General features: G+C 43.6%; 1 protein-coding gene and 1 non-coding gene across 5 annotated transcripts in view; one reads left to right on the forward strand and one right to left on the reverse strand.

The window, feature by feature from the left end:
* Window positions 1-5,512, reverse strand: part of ZNF333 (zinc finger protein 333) — a 31,150-nt gene extending 25,638 nt beyond the window's left edge. For 2 of the 4 annotated variants that reach the window (XM_070792650.1, XM_070792649.1), the window contains exon 1: window positions 4,903-5,512. The gene's annotated coding sequence lies outside the window, so the exon portion shown is untranslated. The remainder of the gene's footprint in view (window positions 1-4,902) is intronic. The other 2 variants (XM_070792648.1, XM_070792647.1) reach the window with 1 other exon arrangement.
* TRNAG-CCC (transfer RNA glycine (anticodon CCC)) lies at window positions 535-607 on the forward strand. Its single transcript has one exon. It is a non-coding gene; the product is annotated as a tRNA-Gly (tRNA).
* Window positions 5,513-14,314: the final 8,802 nt, after the last annotated feature.

Here is a 14,314-nt window from a genome sequence, read left to right on the forward strand (position 1 = left end):
CATAAGGAAGGCTGCGCACTGAAGAATTGATGCTTTCGAGCTGTGGTGTTGTAGAAGACTACTGAGAGTCCCTTGGACAGCAAAGAGATCAAACCAGTCAATCCTAAAAAAATTCAACTCTGAATAATCATTGGAAGGACTGATACTGAAGCTGATTCTCTAATACTTTGGCCACCTGATGTGAAGAGCTGACTCACTGGAAAAGACCCTGATCCTGGGAAAGATTGAGGGCAGGAGGAGAAGGGGGTGACAGAGAATGAGATGACTGGATGGCATCACTGACTCAATCAATGGACATGAGTTTGAACAAACTCCAGGATACGGTGAACGACAGGGAAGCCTGGGGTGCTGCAGTGCATAGAGTCACAAAGAGTCGGTCATGACTTAGCGACTGATCAACAACCACTTTCTTCAGGACTCCAAATCCTGCCACCAGCAAGGCACTTGATGTGTACTTTATGTGTTAGAGGTTGGCAAACTTTTTGTATAGACAGCTAGATAGTAAATAGCTTAGGATTTGTGGGCCACAGGACTTCCCTGGTGGTCCAGTGGCTAAGACTCTGCACTCCCAATGCAGGGGGCCCAGGTCTGATCCCTGGTCAGGGAACTATATCCTACATGCCACAACTAAGAGTTCACCTGGTGGGCTTCCCTGGGGGCTCATGGTAAAGAATACACCTGCCAATGCAGGAGACACAGATTCGATCCGTGATCAGGGAAGGTCCCACTTGGCTCACAGCAACTAAGCCTGTGCACCACAACTACTGAGCCTATGCTCTAGAGCCTGGGAACTGCAACTACTAAGCCCACGTGCTACAACTCTGAAGCTCACATGCCTAGAGCCTGTGCTCTGCAACAAGAGAAGCCACCACAATGAGAAGCCCGTGCACCGCAACTAGAGAGTAGCCCTACTTGCCACAACTAGAGGAAAGTCTGTGCAGCAACAAAGACCCAGCACAGTTAAAAATAATAAATAAATAATGAAATCAGGAAATTGAGGGGAAAAAGTCTGTGAGCCACATGTATGGCAACTATTTAATTGTGATTGTAGCACAGAAACAGCCATAGGGAGCATATAAACACATGTGTTCCAATGAGTGAATGAGTGAGTCACTCAGTCGTGTCCAACTCTTTGTGACCCCGTGGACTGTAGCTTGCCAGGCTCCTCTGTCCACAGAATTCTCCAGGCAAGAATATTGTGTTTTATCCTGTTCAAATAAAACTTTATTAATAGAAACTAGCACTGGAGCAGTTTTGGCTCACAGGTCACAGTTTGCCAATCCCTACTCTGTATCATGGGCTTCCCTGGTGGTTCAGATAGTAAAGAATCTGCCTGCAATGCGGGAGACCCAGGTTCAAAACCTGAGTTGGCAAGATCCCCTGGAGAAGGGAATGGCAACCCACTCCAGTATTCTTGCCTGAAGAATTCCATGGACAGAGGAGCCTGGCGGGCTCCAGTCCATGGGTCACAAAGAGTCAGACACGACTGAGCAACTAACTTATACACTTACTCTACATCATGTGGTAGAGAGAATACACCAAACACCAAATACTCTAATTCTACCTCCTACACATCTTAAACATCCAAGCTTTTCCAATTTCACCATCATCACCAAACCCCAACTTTTTCAGCTCCAAAATCATCTGAGTTCTGAACTTACCCAAACTTCTACATGTGTGGACTCTGCATTCATTTTTATTCATCCTAAACTCCATGCTGAATCCAGAAGCTAGTGTTTTGTTTAAATCATCAACAAAATCATATTACTCTGTATTTAAAACTCTGATTCAATGGCTTCCAAATGGCCTTAGAACAAGGTCCAAAGCTTACCATGATCTTCCATGCCCTCCCTCCTCTCCACCCAACTCTTTCACTCCACACTTGGTTTTCTGTTTTAACTATCCCCATCTTTTCTCAGCTCCTGGAACACACCAGGCTTTGTACTGCCTAAGAGATTATGCTTCTATGGTTCTTTCAAATCTCCTCCCTACTCCGATTCCATAGCCTGACTCTTTGTCTAGCTATATACAACGCATCTTTCAGGTTCAAACGTTTGTCCCTTTTAAGATACTTTTCCTGACTTTCTTACGTTCTCCCCCTCTGTGTTTTCTATTGGTTTGGCCAAAAAGTTCAAATGGAATTTTGTGTGACATCTTACAGGTGTGTCAACTACAACTGGCACTTGTCAAGGGCATCAGCCATCTGCCTCTCCTGGGACTGTATCCTGTGATGCTGCTGGGGCTGCCACTGACCTTTGACGGGCCCTGAAGAGAGTTCAGGGTGGAGAATACGAATGAGGAAATATGCCTCAGGGAAACTGGTGGAACAGGTCTTCAGATAGATATTTTTAGGAACTGGTTTTATGAACCCAATCTTTTCATCTCCTCATATCTAGAAAAGCACTAACTCCCTTCATGGTGACATCAGCTTCTCATGACTAGCAGACAACTTTCTGTAAAGTAAGTACCTGGTTGCATTGAACTCCCCCTTCACCAAAATCTTATATATTGACCTTCCTCCCCTACCTCTTGGGAACAGTTTCTCAGAACTATCTGAGGTGCTGTCTCCTGGGCTGCGGTCCTCATTTTGCCCCAAATAAAACAACGCACAACTCTCAAGTTGTGCAATTTTTCACATTGTGCAATATTTTTAAGTTGCCACACATATCACCCTTATTGTTAATTTAAAATCTGTCTTCCCAGCTAGACTAAAACCTCCACAGGGGCAAGCGCTAAATCTATTTTAGTCACATTGTTTCCCCTGTTCAGGTCCAGTTCATTAAACATCGGCCCCCCTCCAATGAAAATGTGCCCACAAAATCAACTCAAGAATAAATCAGCACAGCTAGATTAAAAAGGCACATGCCTACATAAATACATACACACACACACACACACACACACACACACATAACACCACCACCACCACAAAAGTCAAAAATAAAAATAATTTTAAATGTCTGATATAAAATCACAACACCAGATTTCAGGTATCTTTAAGAAACATTGATTCTTTCTAAAAAGACACAGTGGGACATGAATTCTCTGAAAAGAAATACCTCACTCATTAAATCAAAATCTGACATTTAACTTTCCTCCAGTATTAGTTTCTTCCTCATTTCTTATTAGAAGTGAGTCTTAAATGCAAATCAAAACCACAATGAGGTACCATCTCATGCAGGTCAGAACGGCTGCCATCTACAAACAAAAGTCTACAAACAAATGCTGGAGAGGGTGTGAAGAAAAGGGAACCCTCTTACACTGTTGGTGGGAATGCAAACTAGTACAGCCAGTATGGAGAACAGCATGGATTCTCTAAAAAACTGAAAACAGAACTGCCATACAACCCAGCAATCCCACTGCTGGGCATACACACCAAGGAAACCAGAATGAAACAGACACATGTACCCCAATGTTCATCCCAGCACTGTTTACAATAGCCAGGACATGGAAGCAACCTAGATGTCCATCGGCAGATAAATGGATAAGAAAGCTGTGGTACATATACACAATGGATTAGCCATTAAAAAGAGCACATTTGAGTCAGTTCTAATGAGGTGGATGAAACTAGAGCCTATTATACAGAGTGAAGTAAATCAGAAAGAAAAACACCAATACAGTATATTAACACATATATATGGAATTTAGAAAGATGATAGCGATGATCCCATGTGCAAGACAGCAAAAGAGACACGGATATAAAAAACAGACTTTAGGACTCTGTGGGAGAAGATGAGGGTGGGATGATTTGAGAGAATGGCATTGAAACATGTATATTACCATATGTGAAACAGATCACCAGTTCAAGTTCAATGCATAAAACAGGGCGCTTAAAACTGGTGCACTGGGACAACCCAGAGGGATGGGATGGAGAGGGAGGTGGGAGGGGGGTGTTGGGACAGCGGAAACATGTACACCTGTGGCTGATTCATGTCAATGTATGGCAAAAACCACAATATTGTAATTAGCCTCCAGTTAAAATAAATTAATAAAAAGAAGTGAGTCTTAACCCTATTATTTTAAAAAGACATTCAATTTACTGCCAACTCAACTTCAGTTCCCAGTACTAACAAACTTATGTTCTTTTTCCTGGAGTCGCAAGTTTTGAAGCCTTCTGGTGATTTACAGGCTGGAGCCAACTTGAAAAGAACTAAATAACCTTACTTTTCATTGATGTTAGTAAGACTTGTGACATAAGTGAAAAATAGCTTTTATTAAGACTGGCTTCCCTTGCAGTAAGTAAAATTGATACAAAGTAAAAGTCACAAATTTAAAGCGCTTTTTAAGGAAAGAAAGGAAAGAAGGAAGAAGGAGAAAGAAAACCAAAGGGAAAGGAAAACTAACAGGTCCTAAGCTAAGGAACTGCAAATTGTCAGTCGCAAAAAAAAAAAAAAAAAAAAAAATCATCTAATTCATCCCTCGATAGAAAGTACATTCCATTTTTCAAATCCACATGCCAAGTCACTCAAACGAATCTGCACACGTAGACTCAGCCCTAAATTTCCTTGAGCAGAGCTGGATAATCTGAAACGCAATATGCAACAAAACGTGATTTATTAATAAAAAAATTATCCTGCATAAAAGAGATACAGTAGGCCTACAAATCCGGAAGGACAAGTGAATGCTGGAGCCAGCTGGTGCACCACTCCTTCGCTGCGGGACCTGGACTATACTTCGTGATTTCCCGCGCAATAAGTGGATGACAGTCCTGTCTCCCCAAACAAGGAGTACCTGAGCGCGACAGACTGGAGAGGGGGAGCTCAGCTGCACAGCCAAGCTGTGCGGTAGCCGCCCCAGACCCAGGCGGACAGCGGGGAGGAAGTCCCTTGGCCAGCTAATCCATTCTAGGCCCTCAGACCCCTCCCCGCTCCCGCCGAGCATTCCCGAGGGGATGGGCCGCACCTGCAGACTGGCCGGAGACACTCCCACCGCAAGGCGCCGCGCGGTCCAGCACAGCCACCTCCGTCCGCGGCCGCGGCGCACTTCCGCTTCCGGTGTCAGGGACCCCAGCAGCGGAAGTGGCCGAGACACTGGCTTTCAGGGCCGAAGGAGCTGCGGACTGTGGCGGGAAGGCTAACTCCTCTTTATATGACTTTGGAGGAGAAATTCTGGGTTCTTTCCCCCGGTTGGGGGTAAGGTTAAGGTCTGGGGTGGGGTCTGACCGGACCTAGAGGGTGGAGTTAGGGGCGGGGCGTATGCCACATGGTCCGGGCTAGTTGTTATTGTTTGTTCAGTTGCTAAGTCGTATCCGACTCTGTGACCCCATGGACTGCAGCGCGCCAGGTTTCCTGTCCTTCGCTATTTTCCAGAGTTTGCACAAATCCACTTCCATTGAGTCGGTGATGCTATCTAACCATTTCATCCTCTGCCGGCCTTCCTTCTTCTTTTGCCCTCAGTCTTTTCCAGCATCGGGGTCTTTTTCCAATGAGTCGGCTCTTCGCATCCGGTGGCCCAAGTATTGACGCTTCAACAACAGTCCTTCCAATGTCTGTTCTCGGATGAACTTAAGCCTGTGGAGTGGGGATTGGGGCGGGACCTAGACTTGGTGGGTGGGGCGGCGCTTCGCTGGCACTTTGGGATGCTCAGTGTTTGACTTTCCTCTCCTCTTTCCTTCCGCCCCCCACCCCTCGCCTGCCCCGCCCTGCCTTTCTCCTTTGTTTTTGGTTGGGTTTAGGGGTTCGACGGGGGGCGGTTGTTGTTTTCTTTTTGGCTTTTTTAGAAGAGAATAGAGTTTTTTAGACCAGGAGAGGATGTAAGAAGGGAGAGCCGACCTTTTTCGCTGGATAGTAGCCAATTGTTTGGGGTTGGGTTTTTTTATGTTTTGATGCCTTATACACAGGAATGATATATTTTACAAACTAGTCAGTTGCAACATTAGCCTGTAAAATCAAAAACATTTCTTAATATGTCTCAAAGGAAAAGGGAACTTTATAATGACACGCTTTCACATTAACCAGTATGACAAATTATAAGAAACTTAACACCATGTTCAAAATAAAATATACAGAACAAGCATTTTGAAGTCAACTATTGTGTGTAACTCACAGTTAATATAGGAGAAGGCAGTGGCACCCCACTCCAGTACTCTTGCCTGGAAAATCCCATGGACGGAAGAGCTTGGTAGGCTGCAGTCCATGGGGTCGCTAAGAGTCGGACACGACTGAGCGATTTCACTTTCACTTTTCACTTTCATGCATTGGAGAAGGAAATGGCAACCCGCTCCAGTGTTCTTGCCTGGAGAATCCCAGGGACGGTGGAGCCTGATGGGCTGCCCTCTATGGGGTCGCACAGAGTCAGACAGGACTGAAGTGACTTAGCAGCAGTAGCAGCACAGTTAATATTATGTGTACACTTCTCATTATTTCCTCCAAGGTTATCAACCAATGAAGCAAATATTCCTTTGATACAGAAGCACAAACACATATTTGTTTTTTAGTTGAGCAAGTTTTATTGAGTCTCATCACTAGAATTTGGTATCTAAATATATATATTTGCCTTTTTTTTCCCTCCACATTACAAAAGAAAAACAGACTAACTGAAAAAAAACTTGTGAAAAAAAAACCCAAACTATGTATTATAATCACTTAATACCTGTTTTGAATTGTATCATTTCTTCCAAAGCAATTTTGGCTTACTAGCAAAAATCGTTTATTGTTTTCTTAACTTCAATTCTTTTAGTTTTTTTTAACCTTTTTATTGATCTGTAACATACATATAGAAAATTGCTTTGCAGTGTACATACAGAAACATACAGGAATATACAGAAATCGACATAGCTCAAAGAATTTTCACAAAGTGAACACACTCAGAAAGTTCCCTCATGTCTGTTTCATTTACTGTCTGCTTCCTCAAAGGAAAATCACTATCCTGATTTCTACTACTATAGGTTGGCTTTGTCTATTTTAATATTTTATATAAATAAACTCACTCTGTATGAATTCTTTTTTCTTTGATTTCTTTGGCTCAACATGTTTGTAATCTTTGTTCATGTTATTGCACATTGAATAAATAATTCCATACAGTGCAATGTGGTGAAGTCATTAAAGTTTAAGTAGTATATAGTTTACAATAGCTACTCAAAATATGTCAGTGTTATGAGTTAACTACACAACAACATCTTTATTTTAATCCCCTGGTGTTTATCTATTCCCAAATTTAATCTGAACCATCTGATTTTATTGCCTAGAATTATTTGCATGAAAAAAATATTTTTTAACAAAATCAAATTTTGTTAGTGCCATAAACATTTCTTTCCGCTAAAGAGTAAATGATTTGGCAAGATTAACCTCACTTGAAATGTGATAAAATTGAGAGTGAATAAAATCAACCACCTTGACATAAAATCACTGAGCACAGAGAAGGTATTTCTTAACCATTTGTTGGATGGATAAGAAGAAGATGGGTGAATGGATGGGCAGGTGGGTAAATGATGCATGGACAGATAGGTGGGTGGGTTATGGATGAGTGGATGATGCATGGATGGATGGATGGATGAATGATGAGGGATCATCATGGAGGGATAAATTAATGTGATGACCAGATTCCTAAATCCCATTTTAATGCACTTGTTACAAAAATTAGCTTATTAATGAGTATCCTTAGTCCTGGATTTTCAAGGGCAATAAGAATATATTAGCAGATTTAAATGATGTGAAAGTCGCTCAGTCATATCTGACTCTTTACAGCCCCAAGGACTGTAGCCCACCAGGCTCCTCTGTCCTTGGGATTCTCCAGGCCAAAATACTGGAGTTGGTAGCCATTTCCTTCGCCAAGGGATCTTCCCAATCCAAGGATTGAACCCAGGTCTCCCGCATTGCAGGAGCATTCTTTGCCATCTGAGCTACCAGGGAAACCCAAAGGAACCAGTTAATATATCTGTAGGATTTTCTTCAGTTCCTTATACCCCAAGATTTAGATCTTTCATACCTCAATCCTGCTTCATAAACCCAGCTGCTTTGAATTTCTTATTCCTTAGTTTCCCCAGAAGATGGCAGTAGGGTGTAAAGACTAAGTGGGCTTCTCTAGTGGCTCAGACTAAAGAATCTTAAGTATTAATGTCCAAATAGGATTCAACCATCATTCTTATCAATAAAATAATATTAATAACAAGGGAGGGTTTTCCCAGGTGGCTCAGTGGTAAATAATCTGTCTGCCAATGCAAGAGACATGGGTTCAACCCCTGGGTTGGGAAGATCCCTTAGAGGAGGAAATGGCAACCCACTCCAGTATTCTTGCCTGGAAAATTCCACAGACAGAGGAGCCTGGCAGACTCCATGGTGGTGGCAAAGAGTCTGATATGACTTAGCGACTGAACACATACACAGATAACAAGGGATCTTATTTGCACCCTGCCGTAATCCAAGTACAGTATTTCTTTTTTCCAGGCATAAATGTATATTAAAATTTTTACAGTAAATAAACTGACTTCCTTTTTTGGAAGGCAGTCAAATTCTATTTTTGGAGTTCCCTGATAGCTCATTTGGTAAGGAATCCACCTGCAATGCAGGAGACTCCAGTTCGATTCCTGGGTCAGGAAGATCCCCTGGAGAAGCGATAGGCTACCCACTCCAGTGTTCTTGGGCTTCCCTTGTGGCTCAGCTGGTAAAGAATCCGCCTGCAATGTGGGAGACCTGGGTTCAATCCCAGGGTTGGGAAGATTTCCTGGAGAAGGGAAAGGCTACCCTCTCCAGTATTCTGGCCTGGAGAATTCCATGGATTGTATAGTCCATGGAAAGTTATGACCAACCTAGATAGCATTTTCAAAAGCAGAGACATTACTTTGCCAACAAAGGTCCGTCTAGTCAAGGCTATGGTTTTTCCTGTGGTCATGTATGAATGTAAGAGTTGGACTGTGAAGAAAGCTGAGAGCTGAAGAATTGATGCTTTTGAACTGTGGTGTTCCAACCAGTCCATTCTAAAGGAGATCAGTCCTGGGATTTCTTTGGAAGGAATGATGCTAAAGCTGAAACTCCAGTACTTTGGCCACCTCATGCGAAGAGTTGACTCATTGGGAAAGACTCTGATGCTGGGAGGGATTGGGGGCAGGAGGAGAAGGGGACAACAGAGGACGAGATGGCTGGATGGCATCACCGACTCAATGGACATGAGTTTAGGTGAACTCCGGGAGTTGGTGATGGACAGGGAGGCCTGGTGTGCTGCGATTCATGGGGTCACAAAGAGTCAGACACTACTGAGCGACTGAACTGAACTGAACTGATAGTCCATGGGGTCACAAAGAGTGGGACACAACTGAGTGATTTTCACTAAATTCTATTTTATTTGATCTTTTTTCTTTTTTTTTTTTTTTTTGGCCTTGCTACATGGCATGTGGGATCTCAGTTCCCCAACCAAGGATCAAACTTGCACCCCCTGCATTGGAAGCATGGAGTCTCCACTGGTCCACCAGGGAAGTCCCCTGTTGGGACTTCTAAGTGAAGTCACATACTTCTAAGTGAAGGTTCCCCCATACTTCCAAAATAAGATAATGTTGAAGATACCTTATAATGAATTTCACATTTGACCTTATTTTTTTTTGTAACAACAGTTGTGAAAATTGAGTTACAGTCTTAAAAAAAAAAAAAATTCCTCCCTTAACATGCACCTTTTCTGAAGCTTGTCAAGACAATTAGACACATTACGACAGCAATATTCAGAAAGATAACCTTTTTTTTTCTTGAGTTTGAAGTTTTAATGTCAAAATAAAGTCTTAAAATAACCCTTTCACAAAAAATAAGGTAGGTTTATGCTGTAAAAACATTAGTTCTTTGTCAAAGATTATGTTCATCTGTTTTCATGTATATTCTGCTGTCACCACCTGTCAGCATCATCTTTAATTTTTATGTATTTATTTATTTATTTGACCACCTTGGTCTTAATTGCAGCACATAGGGTTTTGGGTTTTTTGGGGTTTTTTTTCCCCCACATGTGAACTCTTAGTTGCAGCATGTGGGATTGAGTTCCCCTACCAGGGATCAAAGCCAGGCCCCCAGCACCAGGAGTCTTAGCCACTGAACCACCAGGGAAGTCCCTAGCATCTTCTTTAAAGATCTTTTTTTCTTTTGTATGGAGAGCTACATGGAGGCTCCTTGGCTATCCAGGTATGCTTTGCAGCCTAAATGTATAACACTGACAGTGAAGAGGTCAACTGTGGTTTCATTCACATGCTGAGTTGGTCCCAGTGTTGTCTGCACATCTCAACAGATCTTGAAGGAAAAATACTGGTACTCCTCATCACAGTCCTTTTTAATTTTGCCACAAATCCCATAGCACCTGCCACATTGGCTGCAGCACTTTGTCCGGGAAGGAAAGCTAATATTCAGATGGACACCAAACAGTGAAGAGCCAAACCCATTTAGCGGGGAGGATTTATCATCATAACACGGGAAAGGCTTAGATCCATCCCCTCATTTATACTTGGAAAGCTGGTGCTCACCTCCCAGGAAGTTCAAGATGGCGTTCAGACGTTTGTCTGTCTTGTGAATTCCCTTCTAGTTAGTCTGCAAGGTAGCCCTCCAGTCAGTAGCCTGGGCCTGCTCCTGGCACCTGAAAGCTGTGGTCAGGAGAGGGATGAGGAGGGTGGGAGGCAAAGGCCATCGGTGGAGCATGGAATCCCACGGGTCCCCAGAGCCTGCAAGGTGGGTGCCCCTCCCCGGAGCCCCCAGGCCGCCCTCAGTAGCAGCCCCAAACCGCGTTCAATGACCTTGTGCATGCGTGCCAAGTCACTTCAGTCATTTCTGACTGTTTGCAACCCTATGGATCATAGCCTGCCAGTTTCCTTTGTCCAGGAGATTCTCCAGGCATGAATGCTAGAGTGGGTTGCCATGCCCTTCTCCAGGAGATCTTCAGAACCAGGGATCGAACCCAGGTCTCTTATGTCTCCTGCAGTGGCATGCAGGATCTTTGATCCACATCCATGTGTCCTTCCTGGCTGGAGGCTGGTCCTCACCGCCTCCACTGGGCTTCCACCAGGGAGGCGATCTCACTGTACAGTATTTCTAAATCTTGTTTCAGAATAAAACCAGAAAGAGCTGGAAACTTTGAATTCTGTTTTCCTGCTTTGATGACATAACCAAATAAGGGAGAGATTGTATTAGGTCAGGTTCCTGTAGTGGGGGGCTGAGTGGTTGGGATTTGTTGGGAATGCTACCAGGAGACGGAGAGAAGGAAAACAGGATGAAGGAATGGAGCAAAGATGTAGGTTCAGCCAGAGTCAAAATCACCCTGTGGCTTCCCTGGTGGCTCGGTGATAAAGAATCCACCTGTCAACGCAGGAGACACAAATTTGATCCCTCTTCTTGGAAGATACCACATGCTGTGGAGCAACTAAGCCGGAGCACCCACAACTACTGAGCCTGTGCTCTGCACAAGAGAAGTCACTGCAGTGAGAAGCCTGCACACCACAATTAGAGAAAGCCTGTGCACAGCAATGGAGACTGAGCACAGCTAAAAATAAATAAATGAATACACAGACCAATTTTTTCAAAAAAATTTTTTAATTTAAATGTAATGAAAGGGGAAATGACATTCATATTCTGTGTAGCAACTTTTGAGGCAGTGGGCAAACATAACCAGACAAAGGTTTGATCAGAGTAGTGGACACCCTTGATGCTCTGCCCAGATCCCATCCATCACTTTCCCTGTCAGGTTATGTCCCCACCCCACCCCAGGGGCAGTCCACGGTCAATGACTGACACAGGGGGATAAAAAGGCCCCACCTCAAGAAAGATCATCTCCATGGTATTCAGTACATACTCCAGAGCTCCCCCACAGAATTAGCTGCGGTGACCTCTAGCCTCCCTAAAAAAAAAAATGTACATCCCAACCCCTCCTCCCCCGAACAAACCATATAATCCCAAAATACCCTCAACAAATTATTTGCATGCTAACCATTACTCCCCTCAACACAGCATATGCATTCTAATCCTTACTCAAAAACAACAAAAAAAGATCATTTGTATGCCAACACTTAACCGTCCAACAAATTATGTCGTCCTAACCCTTACTACCCCAACAAGTCATGTGATCACAACCCTAGCACCTCTGACAAATTATGTACATCCGAGCTCTTAACCTCCCTCCCCCAACAAAGCATGGGCCTCTTAATTCCTGTATCAAGATCTGCTGAAAGGCAACTGGCCTAAGATGACCACCTTATGAAAGGATTTCTACCAATTAGCAGAGGCTACTTTGGGAGCTATTACGAAGGCTTCCTGAGAGGAAATATCTTTCCTGGGTCTGAGAGTTGGAAGGGGAGTTGGAAGAGAGAGAAACGGAATTTCAGATAGTGGGAATATCATGTACAAAAAGACTCCATGAGAATGGGGGACTTTGTCTGTTCAGTTTTATCCCTTGGACCTGAGAATGGAGAGTGTCCTCTAGGGTGAGGCTGGAGGTTGAGCCTAGACTGTACGATATGTAGATGCCCAGAGATCCACATTGTTGGGAGTTACTGGCCCCTACCACCAGGAGACCTCTCAGGAGCTAGACTTCTCTGAAGCAGCTGATAACTACTTTATGCAAATCTTTATGTTCATGCATTCATTTAAATAAATATTTATTGAACACCTACTGTGTGCTAGACCCCATGGGAGGTGCAAAGATTATAGCAATGCATAAGCTAAACAAAAACCCTTGCACTGTGGAATTGGCATTCCAGTAGTGGAGAGAGACAATAAACAAAATAAATCAAGTAAGAAACTTCCCTGGTGGTCCAGTGGCTAAGATTCTTCATTCCCAATGAAGGGAGCCCAGGCTTGATTCCTGGTCAGGGAACTATATCCCACTTGCAGCAATTAAGAGTTTGCATGCTGCAACTGAATATCCTACATGCCACAACTTAAGACCTGGCACAGCCAAATAAATAAATATTTACTTATTCATTCATAAATAAATAAAGTAAATAAGCAGATTGCTCTGTATATTAGGCTTTCCTGATAGCTCAGTCGGTAAAGACTCCACTTGCAATGCAGGAGACCCCAGTTCAATTCCTGGGTCAGGAAGATCTGCTGGAGAAGGGATAGGCTACTCACTCCAGTATTGTTGGGCTTCCCTTGTGGCTCAGCTGGTAAAGAATCCACCTGTAAAGCGGGAGACTTGGGTTCCTTTTCATATATGCAAAAGTGATATATTATAAAACCTTATTTCTGAATAAATCTATAATAGCTTGTTCAGTAAGAATAAAATGAAAACTATAAAGAATGAGAAAGGCATCATGTCATAGTTTAAATATTACGTTTGGTGGTATGTAAAATAATGGTGGCTTCCCTGGTGGTTCAGATGGTAAAGAATACACCTGCAATGCTAGAAACCTGGGTTCGATCCCTGAGTCAGGAAGATCCCCTGGAGAAGGGAATGGCAACCCACTCCAGTATTCTTGCCTGGAGAATTCTATGAACAGAGGAGCCTGGTGGGCTACAGTCCATGGGGTCACAAAGAGTCTGACATGACTTAGTGACCGAACAACAAAATAATGGTGCCCCTTAAAGTTGATAATGCTTTGGGTTTGCTTACATATAGAATGCATAGAGAGGGGAAATGTTAACTCTACCTTAGAGTAGGGAAGAGGGCAGAGTAGAGCTCTGGGGGATCTACTTTGGGAGTCAAGGAAGGATATATAAAAAAAAATGCACACATGGAAGTTGTGGCCATGGGCAGAGCAGTGGAGGAAAAAGGGAAATTCCAGGTGGAGGTGACCATACAGAGGCTGGACCACGAACGTGTGTACAGAGGGTACCTAAGCAAAGTTTCTCAGGAAAGGTGGGCAGCCTGAGGGAGAAGACTGGGAAATGAGGCTGGAGAGGTGAACTGGGGCCAGACTGAGTGGGACTTACATGCCTATGATGCACATTTAGCCTGCAAAGTATCTGTGGGGCTGTGAGGCAGGGTTGTGATGGGCTCAGATTCATGTTTCTGAAAGCTCTCTCAGCTGCAGGACAAAGAATGGGATGAAAGAACAACCATTCTGAAGACTGTTAAAGTTATTCCAGATCAGAGATGTCTGAGGGACAGAAAAATGGAGTAATTTTCCCGAAGTCACATAGCTAGTAACTGGCCAAGCCAAGATTTGAAACTAGACAGTCTGACTCTAGAACTACCACTCTGCAACAACATTGGTCTGACCATTAGGTGGCGCTGTCTGTCCTTCTTGATCAACTCTTACCTCCGACTCTCTCTCCACCTCCAGAGGGCCACTAGGAGAAAGATCAAGAAGGCCCACCTCATGGCTGCTGGGCCAGTGAGACATTGAGAACCCAACAGTCGTACTGTGCAAGATTCACGGCCTTGTCGACCCCAAGTGAAAAAGTGAAAGTGTTAG

Source organism: Bos indicus, chromosome 7 (genome assembly GCF_029378745.1).
Source record: "Bos indicus isolate NIAB-ARS_2022 breed Sahiwal x Tharparkar chromosome 7, NIAB-ARS_B.indTharparkar_mat_pri_1.0, whole genome shotgun sequence".
NCBI classification, from domain to species: Eukaryota; Metazoa; Chordata; class Mammalia; order Artiodactyla; family Bovidae; genus Bos; species Bos indicus.